This window comes from Canis lupus, chromosome 12 (genome assembly GCF_048164855.1).
Source record: "Canis lupus baileyi chromosome 12, mCanLup2.hap1, whole genome shotgun sequence".
NCBI lineage: Eukaryota > Metazoa > Chordata > Mammalia > Carnivora > Canidae > Canis > Canis lupus.
Window position 1 is genome coordinate 60,512,311 of NC_132849.1, and position 18,910 is coordinate 60,531,220.

Below are 18,910 nucleotides of genomic sequence, written 5' to 3' on the forward strand. Positions count from 1 at the left end.
CAGGTGGAGCCTTCTGGCTTGTTTCATCTTATGAGGTGTTGAGAAATGACGTGTATCCCTAGCAGAAGCTTTAGAAGTTATGCATACTTGGACATGCTTCCTTTTTCCCTACCATGGCTGCTAACAATAATCCAGAAAGAGGTTGACATAGCAGCCCCTAGATAGATGAGAGTACTCAGATGGCCTGAGATGAATAGCTAGTATGGGCAGGAAATAAACCTTCAGTGTTTTACACCCCTGGAATTTGTGCTTCCTTTCTTGTCATGGTATAACCTGTCTTGTCCTGACTGATATCCTTTACTGACCCAAGAAGACAGTAACAACCGTCTCGCTATTTATTCTACAACCTCTATTCCTCTGGCAACAGCAGCATCTACACTGTTGCTAACATAAACTTTATGAAACCCAAAATTGTTTATGCCTTATCACAATCTTTCTATGAAATTTGGTGCAAAGTCAAAACTCATGGTGTAGAAAACAAAGCCATCCATAATCTGCCACTTGCCTATCAGATTGCCTGCCGCTCATCTTCCTACACATCAGCTCTCACTTTGAGCCTCTTACAGAACTTGATGCTGCCATTCATCCCTACCTCCTGACTTTGGTCATGAAGTGTCCTTTCTAGAAGAGAGAGCTATGCCAGTTCTCCCATAAAAAGTTACCCACTCTTCAAACCTCAGCTCACATAGCTTCATTTCAGAGAAGTCCTCCTGTTAATAACCTGTAGTCACCAATGATATCGAACCTTCTAAATATAGGTCTAATACTGGATTTGGCATTTGGTTTTTTTAGTTTTTATCTCTCCACTTAGAATTCGAGTTCTTTAAAGGTTGCCCTCCCCCCACCACTCATCCCAGTAAGGACAATAAAGCTCAAAGATTAAGTAACATGCTTAAGATTAGGCAATTAGTACATTGTAGAATTACAAGCTGAACCTGAGTCTACAGCTCATCCACCTTCCTGAGCAAGCGGCCTCCATCCAACCATAGTCAGAAGACCTGTTCTCCAGTCCTTAGCCCGAGAGCTGTGGCCCAAAACAGAAACTCACAGGAATGGTGGAAGAACTGAGTATTATTCCCTTTCCTCAATAGCTCTTCATTTATTACCAGGTAATTCTGTAACATCGTCCATATGATCCAGCATCTGAAAGAAATCAGAAAAGGACTATGGATATTATGGATATCCAGCCTGTCCTCATTTTTTCTTCAGTAAGGTTTTTGCGGGTTTATTAATTAGAGATGGGAGACGTCATCAGGGTCCTTAAGTCCTTTTTGATGAGGTGGAATGAACAATGAAGACTCCCTGGAGATCTATGTTCCAGTTCCCTCCTAGGCCACTAACTGGCCTTTGAGTACAAAGTCATAGGTCTCTGGATAAATAATGAATTCTATTTAGATGGTTCTTATGGTCTCCCACAGTACTAACATTGCCTAAGTGTAAAGTATGGTTCATCCAAAAAATAACGATAAACAGGCCTTTGCAAGCACAGGATGTTAACTTAGATCAAAGGATCAAATGTAGGTACCTGTTCACTAAAAATTTAACTGAGGATTCTTATAAAAAGACTTGAAGGTGTTGTTGATCAAATTCACTTTTTTCTCTCCTACACTTCCCTCTGTATTTCAGGTTAGTAATTCCAAAGCTTTGCAGCCAGCATCTTCTTGTTTATTACCAATGGCACCCTTGGTGGGTCCCTGTGGAGTAACTGTGGGGAAATTAAATGTTTTCATGCTGGGTGCAATCCTTCAAAGAAAGTTCTTGCCTGAGACAAATTTTCTCCATAGGTTGTAGTTAGTAATTTGCTTCCTGTTAATAATTCCACACACATTGATCTCACAGCAGCTGGTGATTATTTGGCACGAAACCCTCTGGATTTATTTTAAATTTAGAAAAAAAAATTGCTCCAGTACCTGCTTCCCACTTGGGCATTGCCTTGGGAGACCAGAATATTCTGAATAGCTTGATGCGAATGACCAGTGTTCTCAACAACAACAAAACCTCAAACTTTTCATCCAGCTGCCCACAGGAACAAATTTTTTTCCATTCAACTGAATTTCTTCAAACAGTTTCAACTATAAAGCCTTTTATAGCTTCGTCCCAATTCACTCAGGCATAAACTACTAAAACAAGGCATTTTCTTTTCATGACCAGCTTCTCTTTTTGCCCTGCATACCATCCCCCTCCTCCTAAAAAAGAATGGTAGTCACCAAGTGCCTCATATATGTATTGGGAGCACATTTAATGCTAGAACAGAAGTTCATGAAGGTATTTTTGTATTGTTCACAGTGTCATTCTCAGCAGCTGGAACAATGCTGGGTGTCTAATAGGTACTCAAACATTATTTGTGGTGATTTATCAAAACCCTAAACTAGGGATGCCTGGTGGCTCAGCAGTTTAGCACCTGCCTTTGGCCCAGGGTGAGATCCTGGAGACCCAAGATCGAGTCCCACATCGGGCTCCCTGCATGGAGCCTGTTTCTCCCTCTGCCTGTGTCTCTGCCTCTCTCTCTCTCTCTCAAATAAATAAATAAAATATTTTTTAAAAAAAGAACACTAAACCACATTTTCTATTGCTTAAATATTATCTTTTGTCAAATATTAAAAGTGGATTAAGAATTCTCTGGATATAATATAATGGCCACTTTCCTAAATATAATTTTACTACTCATACTCTGTGTGTCAGAGACAATCACACATGAATGTGGTCAGGTCTCCTGTTGGGTTATCTTGCCTTCAGGAACCTTTACTAATTCATCTCACTGAAGATCACCTCCAAATTGGGACCTTTGATGTACCACATTATTATTTTATTTTATAATTATAAAATCATTACTACTTTTGTCTTTAAGATCAACTAAAATCTGGGGTGCCTGGGTGGCTCAGTTAGTTAAGTGTCTGTCTTTGGCTCAGGTCACAATTTCAGGGTCCTGGGATCGAGCCCTGCATTTGGCTCCCTGCTCAGTGGTGAATCTGCTTCTCCCTCTCTTGCTCCCCTTGCTTGTTCTCTCTCTCTCTCTCTCTCTGTCAAATAAATAAATAAAATCTTTTTTTTTATTTTAGATTTTTTTTTGTAATGCAAAACCAATTTATCTCCATGTACGACAATGAAGATTGAGATACTATTAAAAGTAAAGCAGTCTTCCGTCAAATAGAGATCCAGATTTTTAAGTAGCTGCTTTTGGGAACAACTACGATGGAAGACTTGCTGTGCTGCCTTCAGATGTTAAGCCTGTCTGCCTGATGCTTCACCAAATTGTTCCGAGATGCCTTCCTTCGAAGTCAGCCTTTCTAATTCCTTCTGATAGCTATGCTGGTATTCCAGATATTTTATGTTCCTCTTCTGTTTACCCATGAACCTTTTCAGGAATTCTAAGAGATCAGTTTCATTCTTCTGAGAAGCCAAGTTCTGCAGGTCTTGCAGGAGCTTGTGTAACCCGTTTTCCAACTCCAGAGCCATCACTATAGCTTGCACGTTCGTTCCCCAGTATCCTTGGTCAAGCCTCTTAACCACTGGAAGGCAGACTTTACTCTTACGCTCCTTCAGATATCTTATGAACTGCCTTGCGTGTTCTTTCTTCACCTCAGCTTGATCATGGAAAAAGGGGACATAAACAGGTGCACCCAGGTCTTTAAAAAATCTTTTTTAAAAAAAGATTAACTAAAATTCTAGTGAGAACTTAAACCTTCCTGAAATTATCCTTCAGTCTGCAATTTTCTGCCCCAAATGCAAGATGTTCACTCTTCCATCCATATAGAGAATGTTTTTTCACTTTTATTTCATTAATCAATTTTTTTTCTATTTTCCAGAGGTATCTCAATTAGTACATTCTCCATGAAGCCTTCCCTAACCAATGCAGCAAAAACAAGCCCTATTTCCAAAGATACTCCTACAAAAGTCATCTGCATCATTCATTTTGGTCAAAGGCATCATGAGTCGAAGGGAAAATGCATAACATTTGGAGTGGAAAGGCTAAAATTAAATTTCTAATTATGACTATTGAATAATAATTGTGGTCCTCGGAAAACCCTCTTAACCCATTTGCATGTCAGTTCCCTCGTTTGTGAAGCAATGGTAATGTTATCTGATCCATATGTCTTGTGAGAAGCAAATGAAGTAATGGCTGTGACTTGTGAAGTATCACACTAATGATAGTTCTCATTACCTATCATCCACTATCCCCACATCAATGTGTCAGCTGGTCAACTACAGTCAAGTCTCAAATACAAGAACTGTGTTATTTTGTCCTCCACACAACTGAATCCTGCAAAAATGTCTTGACTCTAAAATGAATGCAATAAATAAACATTGAAAGAAGAACCTATTATGTCTGTAACACTGTGGAAGGGAAGACAGATGAGGAAATGAGCAAGAACACTAGAGTGGGTCTATGCTTTGTTGATGGATGTACACCAAGAAATGGGCCCAAACCATGTGGTTCTCAGAGAAGATAATCTTCCAATTCCATTTTACATGGAGATGATAACCTTCAACCAGAGAAAATAAAGAAGGGTATATTAGGAGCAGAGTTAGAAATAACCATGTGCAAAGGCCAGTAAGCATGCATAGGGCGTTTTTATTTTAAGATTTTATTTATTATTTATTTGAGAGAAAGAGAGAGGGCATGAGCCGGGGAAGAGGCAGAGGGAAAAAGCAGATTCCCCACTGAGCAGGGAGCCCGACTTGGGGCTCCATCCCAGGACTCTGAAATCATGCCTGAGATGAAAGTAGACTGAGCCACCCAGGCACCCATACACTGGCTTTAATGTTAAGGGAGAGGGAAGACACTTAATATGGCCCAGAAAGGATCAAGAACCAAGAGATGGGAAAGTCTGGTTGGGAAGGCCAGGTAACAAGGAGTCCTGCATGGCAAGCAAGGAAGCTTTCGCCCTATCTCCTACTCTTTTCTGGTCCATGAACACAGGCTGATCTGCAGGCGTCTGGTCCTCCTCGCTCCACTCACCTGTGCCTCACTCTTCCACCACTACATTCACCATCACCTTCTACTCTCTGTCCTGGACCTTGACTCCATTTAGTCTCTATAATCTCTGTAAATTTCAGATCCATTATTTCTCAGTTGACCTTAGACATTTTTAGAGGATTCAATCTTTTCTCAACCCAAAATGACAGGAAATAAGCACACTGCCCCTGGCTCTCCTGTCGCCCTTAAACTGTACTCCTCATCTGGGAAGGAAATCCATTCCTGCTGAAGACACTGAAGTCCAACTTTTAAAGATTATGCTACTGCACTTAGAGCACTTACGAGTACCTGTAGAAAATCTTATTTGAACTAGAAAAATTTCAACATAAACTCAGGAAGCCTAGCCTTCTCTGTGTGGGTGTGCACCACTTATGCGGTAGGAAAACCTGAAAAAAAACACAGACATTGTACACATAACATATGGAGAGGACATCAAGGTTCTGAGTGCTGTCAACAAAATGAAATGGAGAATTACACTTGGAATTCATAGATGTAAGCTTTGATTGTGTAGTTCAGCTTTCTACAGTTTCCCCAACTGATGGTGATGGTGTCACAAGGACACTTAGCCAGTAATTTTCAATAAGTTGAGCATATTCAATGTGATCTTTACTAGGAAATGCAAAGTGTTATGGGGAAATCAATCAAGTGGTTTCACTGAAGTAACAGCCGAATGGCTGGATTCACTGGTCATTTATGCTGCATTCCATCACAAACTGGATTCTTGCTCTGTGAGACCCAACTGTGCCAGGGTGGAGAGTACAACTCTGGGTCCAGGCTGGAGAGTACATCTTTGAAATTACAAACACCAGCTGTGTTATATGTTGTGAAACCTGAACACACAGTGCACCAGGTTTTGGGGGAATCTTTAGAACAGCGAGATGAAGTCAAAATATCCGTAGGCTTTATTCTGGATCCTCTCTAACCAAAGACTAGAATCAGAGCTACACTGTGTCAAATGTTAAGTTCCAAGTGTTCACTCAATAATGTACTTATTCATTCAAAGAATATTTTGTATAGAACTGCTCTGTTGTATGTGAACATGGAGCTAGACATGACAATAAGTCAAAGTCAACACATTTCTACTTCCATTCTCAATCTGAGTTACTTTACCAGTGTTATCTAAGCACTCACATGAGACAAATAAATATTATACTTCCTTCCTGGTACACACCCCCTGAGGCAATGTCTAATATCATGAACATGATATGTCCCCTGAACATGGACAGGACCAGTGACTTGCTTTTTACCAACAGAATATAGCAAAGGATTCTACTCCATTGTGATTAGGTTATGCTATATAACAAAGTCAGAGGATACCTCTCCATGATTTTATCACTTATATAAGATTATGACTTAGTGGACTAGAGAGACATTCTTCTGCTGGCCTGGAAGAATCAAACAGCCTGCTGTGAAGTGCCCATGGAGAGGACCAAGTGCCAGGGAACTGCAGTGGCCCCTAGATCAATCAGTGAGCAGCTGAGGGGCCTCCATGGTACAACCGTGAGAAAACAAACTCTGTCAACAACCTGAATGGGCACAGAGATGGATTCTTTCCGGATGAACCTCCAGATGAGAACACAGCACAGCTGAAAATTTGGTCACAGCCTGATGCAGGTTGCCTCACTAAACCATGCCTGAACTCCTTACCCACAGAAGCTGTGAGATAATATGTATGTGTATTATCAGATAATATGCTGGTAATAATTTCTCATGCAGTAATGGAAAATAGATGATTCATCCTTGATTCTAAGATTCCATCTTATAAGGTGTAAAATCTATGCATTAATAACTTTTATGGTAAACTAGAGATACTGCATTCAATGTACATTGAGAAAGAGGGACTTAACAAATGATCAATGCCATGTGTTAATGCATCAGGTGCTTTGCCAGACACAGAGGATGGGCTGACAAAGAATAAAATATGCAACCTTCTCTTCTTTATCAACTTTCTGACATCAGTGAACTCACAGTACAGAAGAGAGAGGCATTAATAACACCACCACACGCAAACATCCACTGCCAGCCAGGAGGAAGTAAGCCCATTATGACCTCGCTCTCCTGCTGATTACTGCTGAAAACTCTGCACAGAATACAAAAAGCTCTTGAGGTCTCTGAAAAGTAAGCAATATCAGATAGATGAAGAATTGAAGTGAGAAGTTGAATAACAACTCACCGCCAGAGTGAGTTTCATAGATGTTTTTCCTCCCTTGTCTCCCCAAGGATGAAGTGAACTGCAGAACTCAGCAGCAGTCACCAACTGTGAAAACAATAGAGAAAAAAATCAATAAAATCAGAAGCTCATTCTTTGAAAAGTTCAATAAAATTGATAAAGTGCTACCCGACTGCCCATGAGAAGAGAGAAGACACAAATTGTGTAATTCAAGAATGGAAGAGGAAATAGAACTAGAGACACTTAAGATCTCAAAGGATATTAATAGAATTCCATGAGCAGTTCTGTGACCATGAATTCAACAACTTCCATAAAATGAAACAATTCTTTAAAAGTCACAAATTCTCAAACTTCTCTGAAGAAACAGGTAGATATGACTCTACCAAATAAATAATTTGAATCTGTAGTTAAAAAACCTTTCAACAGAAAAGGTCCATCAAACATTTAATAAAGAAGTTCTATCAGTTTTATATTTTTTTCCTAAAAGGCAGAGGAGGAAATTCTTCCCATCTTATTCCATGAGATCATCATTGCCTAATATCAAATCCGAACAAAGAAATTATAAGAACATTACAAACATCTCTCATGAACCCAGACACAAAAATTATTAAATAAAAATTAGCAAACTGAAGCCACCAGCAATATATACAAAGGATTAGTACATCATGACCAAGATGGGTTGGTCTGGAACGCAAGGCTGACTGAACACTCAAAAGAATCAATGTAATTCACATATTAACAGACTAAAGAAATATCACAGGGCACCTGGGTGGCTCAGTTGGTTGAGTGGCTGACTTATGATTTCAGCCCAGGTCATGATCTCGGGTGGTGGGATCGAGCCCCACATCAGGCTCTGCACTCAACATGGAGTATGCTTGCCCCTCTCCCCAATCACACACTCTTTCTGTCTCTCTCTCTCAAATAAATAAATAAAATCTTTTTTTAAAAAAAGGAAATATTGGGATCCCTGGGTGGCGCAGCGGTTTGGCGCCTGCCTTTGGCCCAGGGCGCGATCCTGGAGACCCGGGATCGAATCCCACGTCGGGCTCCCTGCATGGAGCCTGCTTCTCCCTCTGCCTATGTCTCTGCTTCTCTGTCTCTCTCTCTGTGTGACTATCATGAATAAATAAATAAAATCTTTAAAAAAAGTAAAAAATAAAAAAATAAAAAAAGGAAATATCACATGATTATTTGACAAAAATGCAACATCTATCCATGATGCAACATATCAGCAAACTAGGTATAAAATGGAACGTTCCTAACTTGGAAAAGGGCTTCTATAAACTACTTATAGCTAATACTTAATTGTGAAAGATTTCATACTCTCCCCCCTTAGATAAGGAACAAGGCAAGGGTGACCACTCTCATTACTCTCAGTCAGCATCTTACTGGATAATCTAAGGAGTGGGAGAACAAAGGGAAAAGTCTGTAGCCTGAAAAGGAAAAATGAAATTATCTCTTTTAGAAGGCAACATGATTGAAAATACTACAAAACCTACAAATATAATCTTTGAACCAATGAATGAGTTTAAAATAGTTGCAGGAAAAAAGATGAGAACACAAAAGTTAATTGTCCTTTTGTGGTAGACACCTGGAAATTTTTTTTAAAAAAATTAAATATGATTTTTAACAGCACTAAAATAAAAGAACTAACCCTAACAATACATGGACAACTACTATAGGTTGAAAAGTACAAAACAATGATGAGAGAAGTCAGAAAGGGGCAGCCCGGGTGGCTCAGTGGTTTAGCGCTGCCTTCAGCCCAAGGCATGATCCTGGAGATCCGGGATCAAGTCCCATGTTGGACTCTCTGCAGGGAGCCTGCTTCTCCCTCTGCCTGTGTCTCTGCCTCTCTCTCTTTCTGTGTCTCTCATGAATAAACAAATTAATTTTAAAAAAGAGAGAAGTCAGAGAGGACCTCAGTAAATAAAAATAAACAGTGTTGAATCGATATAAAAAGTTTACAGAGGCTTTATCAATAGTCACCAAACATGGAAATAATACAAAAGACTTTTAAGGTGAGTGGACAAATAAAATATAGCATGTCAATACTACTCAGCAATAGAAATGAACAAATTACTGACACAGGAATAAGGTTACATTTCAAATGCATTATGTTCAGTGAGGGAGATGAGGCTACGTGTGATATTACTCCTCTTAAGTGACCTCTCTGGAAAAGGCAAAATGATAGGGCTGGAGAACAGATCAATGGTTTTCAGGGTTGAAGTGTGGGGTAGGAGGGGTAGTGTTAGACTATTTATTTCAGGTAATGGAACCCTTCTGTAACTTCATTCCAGTTATGGCTACATAGTTTGAGGCACTTGTCAAAACTCATAGAATTACACATTTAAAGAGTTCATTTTACTATATGTAAATTTTAAAAAATAAAAGCAAGAAATAAGGAATTAAACCCTAAGTCAAACAAATAATATATATAACTGCATCGGTTCTATGTACTACAAAAGAAAATATACAATAATAATAATGAGCCTGGTCAGAGAGGACAGATGTAGACTATTGAGTGAAAGGGAGGTTTGAAGAATAGTACCATTTCATGGGAGAAGGGGGTGAGGAGTGAAGGACATTCCAGACACAGGGTGAGCCATCTGTGCAAAGGTCCCGTGGCAAGAAGGAGAATGTGTTTTGGTTACTGAAATAATGCCAGTATGGCTGGAGCACAGAAAATAGGAATGGCCTTAGTGTGTCTTATAAACCACACTATGGATTTTGTGTTTATTTGAAGACCAGTGCAAAGCAACTCAAAGATTTTTAGCAGACAGAGGACAAAAGCTCTCCTCTCTTAGCGTGGACTCAGGGAAACAACCCATAATTATGATCCTACTGTGACAGTTCGGGGAAGAGATTGTCGGATTCCCTCCTGTTGTGGCACAGTGATGATTAACAAAACTGAAAAGATTCCTGGAACACTCCTGAGGCAAATCGATAATATTCTGTGAGTTGGATACAACACATGAAAGAAGAGCAAGTGTCAAATGTCACTCTAAGTCTGGATCATAAGCTCTCTCACATTGTAGGCTTTGACGGCCACACGTGAACTCTGTTGCATATTCTCTTATTTTATTTTATTCTGCTTTTTATTTAAAAAAAACATTAAAAAATGTTCAGACCATTCTTAGCCGATGGGCCACACACAACAGGCCACAGGCTGGATTTGCCTCTCAATGTAGGAGATTCTCACTTTTATAAGACAATAGATATCCTTGCCATTCCACAGAGTAGTTGATAGGGTTTGAAGTAAACATCTCATGAAATCAAATTTTTTAAATGTTGAACTTGAGCTGCCTTTGAAATACCAGATGGAGACATCAAGTTGTCATTTGGATATATGGAATGATGCTCAGAGGAGAAATCTGGGCATGACACATGATTCCACATAGTCTGTGCTGGGTGGTAATAAAGCTGGAGATACAGATGAAAGTTCCTGAGGAAAAGTTAAAAATTGGGTATGAAGGGAAACTGCAGAACTCAGTGCCTGGACTAGGGATGAGGTACCTGCAGCAGGAACAGAGAGTGGGTAGAGACACCGAAGGGGAGTCAGAACAGGCTGTGTTACAAGAGCCCAGGGATTCAGATAATGTGCTCATTCTCCTTCAGAATTGCACTCAAAATGGAAATTTAAGCCTATAAGACTTATGTCCAGTCTTCCAAATCTGTAATGGTCCTGGGTGGCTTCCTAGATGGGTACAGTGATACAGTGTGTTTTTATTGTCCTCTGTGGGGACAGTAACCTCTTAACCTCTGTACTATCCAACCGTAACATAATTTTGACTATTGAGAATAACAGGGTCTTGTTTGTATTTGCTATTTGGCTCAAATAGTCTTACTTTTTCAAAGTCAAACAACTTCTCCTCAAATCCAACAGTAAGGGTTTGCCCATCAAAAGTTACCTACCTGTGATATTCTCATACAGAGCCCATCAGTCTCACCTAGCTGCAAAATCTGTGTGCTTCTGCATATATTTGCCAATACTTATTGTTACCGGATCGTCTCCTATCACCACACAATACATAAGTTTATAATATCTTGTGTACAAATAACCTTCTTTCTTTCCAACAATGCATCATGATGTCATCTCTTACACAATATTTTATGAGACAAGCAGGGATTTGAGATTAAATTAAAATCCAACCACTCCTTGTACTTCCGAAGCATGTAATTTACTTGAGAAGACAACCCGAGTCCAATTACTATGTACGTATTGACATATATACAGTTCGCCCGTATGAAAGCAAGTTTGGCTATATGACAACCTTGGAGCACCTGAGTGGCTCAGGGGGTTAAGTGTCTGAGTCTTAATTTCGGCTTAGGTCACGATCTCAAGGTCATAAGATTAAGGCCTGTCAGGCTCCATGCTCAGTGAGAAGTCTGCTTGTCCCACTCCCCAACCCCACCCCTACCCCCACTTGTGCTCTATCTCTGAAATAAATAAATAGATAGATAGATAGATAGATAGATAGATAGATAGATAGATGATAGATATTTTTTTCAAAATGACAACGTTTTTAAACACAAGGCAGCTGATAACTTTGGCTTTTACATCAACAGAAGGTAAAACCAAATTTCAAATATCTTCATGGAGTCTTCAGGCTAGAAAGGCAGAACTTCAGGGTTGATGTTCTAATTTTACGCAGCACATCTGAGAGAAGGAAAGCCATGGTAGAGCACAGAGAAAGAAAAAACAATGAAATTAAGGGAAGAGGACATAAGGCGTGTAAACCAGAGTTAAGTGGTCTAAAATCCAAGAAGAAGAGGGAAAGAATAGAGCAAAAGTGTTAAAGAGAATGTTCTCCAAAAAGATAAAAAACTCACAGGTTCAATAAGCTTGATAAGCTCAGATCAGAGATAATTCAGAGACAACTACAGCTAACAAAACTCAGTTTCTATTGCCAAATTGCTGAAAACCAAAGATAACAAGAAATTCTTTTTTTTTTAATTTTTTTAAGGATTTTTATTTATTTATTCATGACAGAGAGAGAGAGAGAGAGAGGCAGAGACACGGGCAGAGGGAGAAGCAGGCTCCATGCAGGGAGCCCAACATGGGACTTGATCCCGGGACTCCAGGATTACGCCGTGGGCTGAAGGCGGCGCTAAACAATGGAGCCACCTGGGCTGCCCAGAGAAATTCTTAAAAACAGCTAGAGAAGGACCGCCCGGTGGCTCAGTCATCTGACTCTTGACTTCTGCTGAGGTCATGATCTCAGGGTCCTGGAATCCAACCCTGCTTGGGACACTGGGCTCAGCAGGGAGTCTGCTTGTCCCTCTCCCTCTACCCCTTTCTTTCCCTACTTGTGCATGTTTTCTCTCAAATAAACAAAATCTAAAAGAAAAAAAAAAGCTAGAGAAAATGATTTTACTACATTCAAGAAAGCAGCAGTAGACTTTTTCAATGGCAAACCTAGAAACCAAAATATAATAGAATTGCTTCTTGAAAAGTACAAAACAGAGGGAAAAATCCTCTAAATACATTATACTATACCTAACAAAAATACTCCTCAAAAAAATAAAGGCAAAATAAACATTGGGAATAAAGTCATGTTCTGACAAACAGATACAGAGAATTTGTGGTCAGCAGGAGGATACCACAAAAAAGGAAATCCTTCCAGATGAAGAAAAAACAATTGCAAAATTAAGCACAAATATGGATGAATGCAAGTGCCTAAAGGAAGCATGAGGATCAATCATCTCTTGTGTTTTTTACAATTTTGCCATATTCTTGTTTATTCCTAAGAAATGATGCTTAGTTAAAATTTAAACTTTATGTAATATTTTCTTTCATAGATTCTTTAACAACTTGCTTTTTTAAAATTTTGTTCCTAAGGTTCATTAATTTTTGGAGTATAGTTCAAATTCATTAAATCACAAATATTCAACTTTGTGAATACCTCCAAAATGAACTTAGCTGTTTTTCTACAGGACGTTTGTGTTGTTTTCAATGTTTTGCCAGTTCTTGTACTTTCCACAAAATATATTGACGTATCTCTTTTGTTAAGGCAAACATCTTGGTGGACCGCTGCTGAGTCATAGGTTAGTTTCATCTCCAACGAATCTAGACAATGTTAATTATTTCCCCAAATGGTTTAACCTATTTAGAACACCACCAGCTGTATGCAGGCGATCCCATTATTTCACATTTTTGCTAACACTTGATATTGTCAGTCTTTAAAATTGCTGCCAATCCTGGGAGCCCATTGGCTTTGTATATTTCATTTCCATTTCCCTGAATAATGGAACTGAGCATTTAATTTTTTTAATTTAAATTAAAATTAATTAATATATACTGTATTATTAGCTTCAGAGGTAGAATCCAAGCTTCATCACTTATAAACAACACCCAGTGCTCATCACATCACAGGCCGTCCTTCGCACTCAGCACCTAGTTACCCTGTCCCCCACCTCCCCACCCCTCCAGTGACCCTCAGTTTGTTTCCTATAGTTAAGAGTCTCTTATGGTTTGCCTCCCTCTCTGTTTTCATCTTATTTTATTTTTCCTTCCCTTCCTCTATATTCATCTATTTTGTTTCTTAAATTCCACGTTGAGTGAAATCATATGGCATTTGTCCTTCTCTGAGTGACTTATTTCACTTAGAATAACACCCTCTGGTTCCATCCAAATCATGGCAAATGGCAAGATTTCACTCTCTTTGGTGGCTGAGTAATATCCCATTGTATATACAGACCACATCCTCTTTATCCATTCATCTGTTGATCGGCATCTGGCTCTTTCCATATTTTAGCTATTGTGGATGTTGCTGCTATAAACATTGGGGTGCATGTACCCCTCCAAATCACTATGCTTACATCCTTTGGATAAATACCTAGTATTGCAATTGCTGGATCATAGGGTAGTTCTATTTTTTACTTTTTTTAATATTTTTAACTTTTTGAGGAAGCTTCATACTGTTTTCCAGAGTGGCTGCACCAGTTGCATTCCCACCAACAGTGTAAGAGAGTTCCCCTTTCTCTGCATCCTCACCAACATCTATTGTTTCCTGAGTTGTTAATTTTAACCATTCTGACCAGTGTGAGGTGGTATCTCATTGTGGTTTTGATCTGTATCTCCTTGAGGCCAAGAGATGTTGAACATTTTTTCATGTGTCTATTGTCCATCTGTATGTCTTCTTTGGAGAAACATCTGTTCGTGTCTTCTGCCCATTTCTTGACTGGATTTTTTTGTTTTTTCAGGTGTTAAGTTTGATAAGTTCTTCATGATATTGGACACTAGCCCTTTATCTGATAAGACATTTGCAAATATCTTCTCCCATTCCATAGATTGCCTTTTAGTTTTATTGACTATTTCCTTTGATGTTCAAAAGCTTCTTATCTTGATGAAGTCCCGATATTATTGGTTATTTGAATTTCTTTTTTTTGTCAAGTGCCTATTCAAACTTTTTCTCCCTCTTTTTTTTTTTATTAGTTTGTTCCCTTTTCTCACATGGGTATGTAGCAATTGTGTATACATTCTGCATATTGACCGCTTCTTAATTTTATGTTTGGAAAGTATCTTCTAGTTTTTAAACAATCATAACCTCTTTCTCTGATGTATATTTAGTAGAAGAGAGATTCTTAATTTTAAAGAGGTATAGTTTTGCTTTTTGTGTTTTTCATTTTTTGGCTTGTTAAAAATTATACTTTACTATGATAAATATATTATCTATATTATCCTCTATTCTCTTTTAGAGGTGTACAGTAATGTTCTCTTTCCCTATGAATCTGCAACATTAGTGCTGCCATAAATCAGGTTTCTATAATTAAGTGCTGATTAAGGTTCTCTATTCTATCTCTTTGGTTAATTGGTCTATCATTGAAGCAATGCCCTACTCCCCTCCTCTGCCTCCTACGTACCATAGCATCAGAAGTCTCAATAAGTCATAAGGAAGCCACCCTTTATTCCCCATACCCTAGCATTGCCAAGTTGTTCTTCTTTAGTTCCTTGGATTTTTTTTTTTTTGCCATTTACTATCCCATATAAATTTCAGAATTTTTATATGTTTTATAATTTTATATTTTTATGGTACATTTTAAGTACACTTGGCCCTTGAACATTGCAGAAGTTAGGGGTGCCAACCCCCACGCAGTCAAAAACCAACATATAACTTTTGACTCCCACAAAACTTAACTACTAGTAGCCTATTGTTACCAATAACACAAGTAGTAGATTAACACATATTTTGTACATGATATGTATTATATACTGTATTCTTACAATAAAGTAAGCTAGAGAAAAGAAAATGTTATCAGGAAAATCATAAGCAGGAGACAATATATGTATAGAACTATACTGTATTTATTAAAAAAAAAAAACTAATACAAAAATTCACATGTAAGTAAACCCACACAGCTCAAACCCGTATTGTTCAAGAGTCCACTATAGATTGCACTTCCTTTCATGTACTGCTTTCTGCCTTAAAGTCTAATGCATCTGACATAATATAGCAATCACATCTTTCTTTGGGTTAGTATTCGCCTCTACTTCAAACCTTTCTGTATTGCTTTGCTTCAGAAGTGTGCCTTATAAACAGTACATACATCTATATAGAAAAACTATTTTAACTAATTCTGGTTGTCTTTCTCTTTTAACTGTTTTTTTTTCAGAAATTTTATTTATTTATTCATGAGAGACACATACAGAGAGGCAGAGACACAGGCAGAGGGAGAAGCAGGCTCCTCTCAGGGAGCCTGGTACAGGACTCGATCCTGGAAACCCGGGATCACGCCCTGAGCCAAAGGGAGATGCTCAACCGCTGAGCCACTCAGCTGCATCTTAAGTGGATATTTTAGTTCATTTACAAATATATTATTATTACACACACATATATGCATGTACTTGTTCCTACCATCTGGTTGTGTGCTCTATGTTGATTTTGTCTTCTCCAAAACTTTGGAGTGTATGAACTCTGTCATTCTTCAGTGGTTATCACAGACAATTTGACATATACTTAATTCCTTGGAACCTGAAATACGATAAATAACTTTACCCACCCCATTAGTAATACAGAGATCTTAAAACATTTGTTTTCTTTGCCTATCTCCTGACTTCTAAGCTATGATTGTCACTGATTTTAGTTTTATTCTTGTGTCTTTAGCAGGGTTATTACTGCATTATTACTCTAGGAACCAATTTAGGATTGTCTAGATTCTTCTACATATTTTCTACTCTCTTTGCTTGATCTTTCATGATTCTCAGACCTTCCATTGGTGATAGCTTTCCTTCTTCCCAAAGTCCATCCTCCAGAAATATTATATTATAAACATAATATATATTATAAATATATTATAAATTATATAATATAGCATAGTAATATACTTGTCACTATATAACTTAAATATTGCCTATAATAAATGATTCATGATTAAATTTAATAATTATATGTAAAACTTATAATAATTACACATACACATATATAAAATTTTACCTTGTCGTGTATGTTCCTTCAATAGATTGAAAAATCTTATTTTTCAGCTTCCATGGCAGTTCTAAGGAATCAGATGTTAATCAAAGTAACATACTGATAAATATAATTTTTTTTCTTTTTGTTTCAAAGATCTGTTTTCGGTCTTCATTTTTGTTTTTCCCAGTGCCGTTGTGTCGTATTATGTCAGGGTTTCTTTAGAATTCAACCTACCTGTGATTTACTGAGATTTCCGGATCTGAGCACTGACTTCTTTTAACAATTCTGGAAATTTTTGCTGCATTATATCCTTCGATATCTCTTCATCCATCGTTCTCACTATTATCTCCTTCAGGAACACTAGTTTGGCATAAATTAACAATTTTGATCTCTTCTGCATGTGTGTTAAGTTCACCTTATCTGTATCACCCATTTATCGCTCTCCATCACATCCCATGTTATGTCACCAGTTCTTCCACAGTGTCCAATCTTCCATCTATTCTTTCCAATATTTCACTTATTTCTTTAATCAATGTTCTTAATTATCTTTCACTCTTGTTTTTGAAAATATTATCAAGCTTTCCTAATTAATATCCCTTAATACATGCAATGTAGGACATGCTCCTATCCCCATCAAGAGGTCCATGCCCCAATCCCTGGAATTTACAAATATATAGCTCTAAATGGTAAAGGTGACTTTGCAGATATAACTGACTTTAAGATAGGGAGATTAGCTTGGATTACCCAGAAGCATGTGATTTAATCACAGGAGGCCTTCAAAGGTAAATTATCCCGGAGGAAGAAAAAAAAATGCAGCAGAGAGGAAATCAGCCATGCCAAGTGCAAGAAGAATTCAACATAACTTTGTTGACTCTGAGATGCAGGCACACCCTTAAGATGACCAAAAAGGGGCCTCTTGGCGTAAATGGTGGCCCCACTTAGCAGTTGGGAAGGAAATAGACCCTAGTCTTACAATGGCAAAGAACAAGATTTTGCCAACAACATGAATGGGCTAGGAAGTGGGTTCTCCCCAGAGAGTTTTCATGAAGGCCTGGTCAGCTGACACCTTAATTCTGGATTCCTAAAACCTGGAGCCAAGAACTCAGCTGAGCCAACTCAGGCTTCTAAGTACAGAGCTGTGAGATAAGAAACTTGTGTTGTTTCCAGCCCCTAAATTGTGATACTTTTTTATGGCAACAATGGAAAATTACAGAGCCTATTAAACAGGATACCAAAACTTTAATGCATGGTCCACACAGATCAGTAGCAATGACAATGCCTCAGGGTGTTTTAGAAATGCAAAATATCAAGACCAAGTCAGACTTACAGAGTTGAGGCAGGAGAGAAGGGAGACTCAGGAGACCAGCCGTCCAGGGTAAAGCCATCTCAGTGTTAGGCTGATCTTTAACCTAAAAGTGAACAAGTCATAAAGAGTCACAAGATCCAACTCTTGGAAGACCACGAGACCCCACTGCCTTGTGCAATAAATGCTGCAAAGGCTGGATAGTATTACAATTGCTCCCTGCGGGTAACTGTACAACCTTAAAAGAATGGAAAAACTAACTGCCCAATAGAAATGATAAACCCAAAGTTAGAGAGTAAGCCCCCTCTCTTTATGGTTAGCTAAATAAAAAAAAAAAAAAAACTATAAAACCCTTCATTTGAGGTAAGGGTATGGGGTCATATTCTCCATCTGGAAGGAGAGGCCTCAGCTTTGTACAGTAGCTCCTTTCCTGCTTCCATACTTAATAAATCTTTGTCCCTTTCTCTCAATGGCTTGCTCTTGAATTCTTTCTTGTGCACACTTGATGGGATAAGCACTGGATGTTATACTGTATGTTGGCAAATCGAACCTCAATAAAACAAACAAACAAATAAATAATTTTAAAAAATAATTCTTTCTTGTGCAAAGCCAAGAGCCCTCTAACTGAGGGTCCTGAGTATCCCCTTCTTCTCGGAGCTTCAGCCCATCCAGCATCAGAGTTAGAATTTCATTTATCAAATCAAAATATTACCAGATGACTCATAAATTTTCAGAAGTAATGTTCTAATGTTATCTGATTACAGCAACATCTGATATCTTTGTGGTGTGATTCTATTGTTTCTCATTTCTTCTTTTCCCTTTTAAAGATTTTATTTATTTGAGAGAGAGAGAGAGAAAGAAAGAGAGAAAGAGCATGAGCTGGGGAGGGGCGGAAGGAGACAGAGAAGCAGACTCCTCCTGGGCAGGAAGTCTTCTGCAGGACTTGATCCCAAGACTCTGAGATCATGACCTGAGCCCGAGGCAGTCGCTTCACCAACTGGGCATCTCTTGTCTCCTGTTTCTGTTCACACTTCCTCATGGTGCCTTGA

The 18,910-nt window shown here is 38.4% G+C and overlaps 1 long non-coding RNA gene across 1 annotated transcript; it reads right to left on the reverse strand.

The window, feature by feature from the left end:
• Window positions 1-1,003: 1,003 nt before the first annotated feature.
• On the reverse strand, window positions 1,004-17,967 carry LOC140600764 (uncharacterized). Its single transcript, XR_012003935.1, has 3 exons — window positions 17,886-17,967; window positions 7,152-7,235; window positions 1,004-1,143 (listed from the first exon to the last, which is right to left on the reverse strand). It is a non-coding gene; the product is annotated as an uncharacterized lncRNA (long non-coding RNA).
• Between the last annotated feature and the right edge of the window lie 943 nt (window positions 17,968-18,910).